Source organism: Physeter macrocephalus, chromosome 12, assembly GCF_002837175.3.
Source record: "Physeter macrocephalus isolate SW-GA chromosome 12, ASM283717v5, whole genome shotgun sequence".
In the NCBI taxonomy this organism is placed as follows: domain Eukaryota; kingdom Metazoa; phylum Chordata; class Mammalia; order Artiodactyla; family Physeteridae; genus Physeter; species Physeter macrocephalus.
Window position 1 is genome coordinate 75,140,000 of NC_041225.1, and position 3,531 is coordinate 75,143,530.

A 3,531-nucleotide genomic window follows, 5' to 3' on the forward strand; every position below is an offset into this window, starting at 1 on the left:
TTGCTCACAGGGGGCTGCATGCAGAGGCCTTGTACCCGGCACTTGAGACCAGAGCTCCTGGTGCAAAAACGGCTGTGCTGATACCTCAGCTCCGTGGGCTGCACGCAGAAGTGCTGTGCTTGATACCTCAATTCAAGATGGCGGCAGTGGGCCGTGTGCAGAGCTGCTGCACCCCGCACTGTGATAGTGAGCACACCTGTGCCAGCCCTGGAAGAAATCCCCCCTCCCCCACTCCCGAGATCCCTGTAAAGCAGTACCACCTGCCTACGGCTTCTGGGAGGAAGATAGTGTGCTCCCACCTCTCTATTCATTCTCTGATCAAAGAATAAAGCTCTCCTTTGCTCCTGAACTGAGCTCGGTCTTGTTCTATTGGCTCCGACGATGTAGAGCAGAAGGACCCTTGTTGGGGATGACTTGGGAGGGTCCGGAACAATAGGGGAGTCTCTGGTTACTCCTAAGGTGCTCTTTTGAGCACACCTGAGTTTACGCTGATGAGGTGACTTAGGGTGAGGTGCCTGGATGGGCTCAGGATGGGGCTGGTCCGCAGAGACCCAGTGATTAGAGGGTTGGAACATCCAGCCCCACCTCCCGACCTCTGGGAAGGAGAAAGGGAGCTGGAGATGAAAACTCTATAAAAACTAGGGAATAATCTAGTGACCTGCATTCTCATTCTAGATCTGTTTTATCATGGCAAGATCTGCTCTTCCTTTTGAACATTTCTGGTGTGTTTTTTTGTTTTCCTTTAATCATTACTCTAGGTCTCCATTTTCTTAAACTTTACAATTCATTTATTCAATATTCATGACACAAATATTTATTGAGCATTTAATATTCCAGACACTATTGTAGGTACTCAGGGATACATCAGTGCAAAAACAAAACAAAACAAAACAAACCACAGGTCTTTACCCTCTTAAAGCTCATGAGACAAAAATTAACAGCAAAAAGAATAACTAAATAAATAAAACATAAATTACATGGTATGTTCAAGTTTGATTGAAAAAAATGCATCAGGGGCATGAGGGATCCAGGTGGGTAGTGGGCCGTTGCAGGCTTAAACAGGGTGCTTAGGGTAGACTTTACTGAGAAAGTAAGTTCTGAAAACTGACTTGGAGGTCAGGGAGCTGAGTGAGCTCAGATGGCTACACTCTGCCTATGTGATCATGGAGAAATCAGAGGGCACTGTGGTTGGGGCAGAATGATCAAGGGAAGGAAAAGTAGGAGATAAAGTCAGAGCCTTGTGGGCATTTTTCACAAACTTTCCACATGTTTAGGAGAACCACTCTGGCTGCCAAGTTAGGAGTAGAGGAAAGGGTACAGGAGACCTGTTAGGGTGCTACTGAAATAGTAGAGGCAAGAGGTGACGGTGGCTCAGACCAAGGTATCAGTGGAGGTTGACCAAGTTGTTAATGCATTTTGTACGTAGAGCCAACAGTGTTTTCTGACAGACTGGATGTAGTAAGAGAAAGAAAGGAGACAAGAATGATTACCAGGTTTCTGACTTGAGCCTTGGAAGGTTGTACTTGCCATCTACTGACATTAGGAAAACTGTGAGTAGAGCGATTTTTGGGGGGGTTGGGGGGGAATGTGAGATCAAGAGTTCCATTCTGGATATGCTGAATAAGAGATGTCTACTAGATATGCAAGAGGTCTTGTTAGCAGTTGGATATAAGAGTTTAAGTTTCCAGAGAAAGAGTCCAGGTTAGAAATAAAATAAGGAATAGTGTCGTTTCAACTTTTTTTTTTTTTGCTTTACCACTCTTAACAGTTTGGAAACTTTAGGTCTATAATTAGTATGTCACTACCCCATTCCCTTTATGCCAAGATTATCTGCAGAGAAAGAGAGAGAGAGGAGCAGGGGGAAAGAAGAAGGGTGGAAAGAAGGAAAAGAGGGAGGGAGGGAGGGGCGAGGCAAGAAGAGAGAGAAATTGGTTGATTGGTTATTGGGAGATTTACAATCTATTGATAAGAATGTGTTACTTCCCTAAAAATCTGCTTCAGATAGAGGGCACACTTTTGAGAAGTTAAATGAAATCCTAAAAACCCTTAATCCTATTTTCCCACAGATACACATCTTTCATTGTTTCTAAGTCATTCCTAGTAGAGCCTCCATTAGAAATGGCTCATAACATTTTAACTTAAAGTTCATCAACCTCCAACCTTTCAAATAATTAAATATTTAAATACTCAGGAAAGCCTACATTTGTGAAGCAAGAATCGTTTTGCAATGCAAATTGCCACCCTTAATTTCTCTGCTGGTAAAATAAGACTTAACAGGGATCCAGTTTGCTTCTAGCATGTGTAAAATAGAATACCTTCCCCCATGGGCTGGGTTCTGGGATGCCCCCTCTGTTTCGGAAGAGCCCTCGCTCACAGAAAAGTCACAAGAGGGAAAGGGAAGACGAAGGAAAGGGAATCTTAATGGTCTCAGGTACATTTTCCAAGCTGATTCCTGGCCCTTTTCCTTAATATCAACTGCTCTGTGTGAAACCAGAACGAGCCTGGAGCCTTCAGAGACGATTTGCAGCTTCAGTGATTGCCAGTGTCTGGCAAGCCTGGCTCACAGGTGACTTTCCATTGCTGATGAGCCTCTCACCACCTGCCCAGCAAGAAGCGAGAAAAGCAGGCCCCTGCTCTCCCCAGTGACCCCAGCCTGTGGGAAATCAGTGTGTTTACATCTGCCAGAAGTAGGGTTAATCCACGGGGCTCAATTTGCCTCCAGCCTTTCTCCCCACTAAGACTCTTTTCGTGTACTAACAGAAAAAGTGAACTTTTCCCCCTGAATTGAGTTTTGAGGGCTTACATACATGAGCAAGTGTGGACAAAGAAGAAGAAAAGAGAGCAAGAGGGAAACTTCAGTACCATGATTCAACAGAGCCTTGTCTCTGCTGCCTTCCTCTGCATTAAGTTGGTCATGACCTTCCAGGTGTCTTTAAGGGTGAAGCGTGTGCTGGACCATTTTGAGCTGAGCCGGCCAGTCCACGTGACCCTCCTGACATCCAGAGGCAGGCTTTTAAAAGAACAGAGCCACCTTGTCAGGGCTCAGGGGTCACTAATAGCCTGCCTTGGGCCCTCCAATAGGTCATGTTCTGCTTCCTTGTCCAACACAAAGGGAAAGGCAAGGGAGGCTGGGGAGGGGAGGTGGATAATTATCATTCTGGTGTTTTGTTCCTCAGGCCCCGAGTTATGCTCCATGTCACTGTGTTAATGTGCCTGCAACCAGGGAGACACATAATGCTCCTCTCAGCCCTGTTTATTAGCAAGATCCATTTGCAAAAGGCCCTTCTTTTGTGCCACAATATGAATGTGCTTTGATGGCAAATAATTACGGCAGTCCTTTTGACATGAAGATCCACAGGCTGCCCTAGTTAAGCCAGTAATTAGCCTGTCCTCCTTTTTTTTTATATTATTATTGAGAAACTACAAATTATCCTCATATGTGCACCGGCCATTGCTTTTTCTCCTTTCTATTCTCCCACTCTCTCCTACTCACTCTCTCCTGCTCTCTCGCTCGCTCTTTTCTCTCTCCCT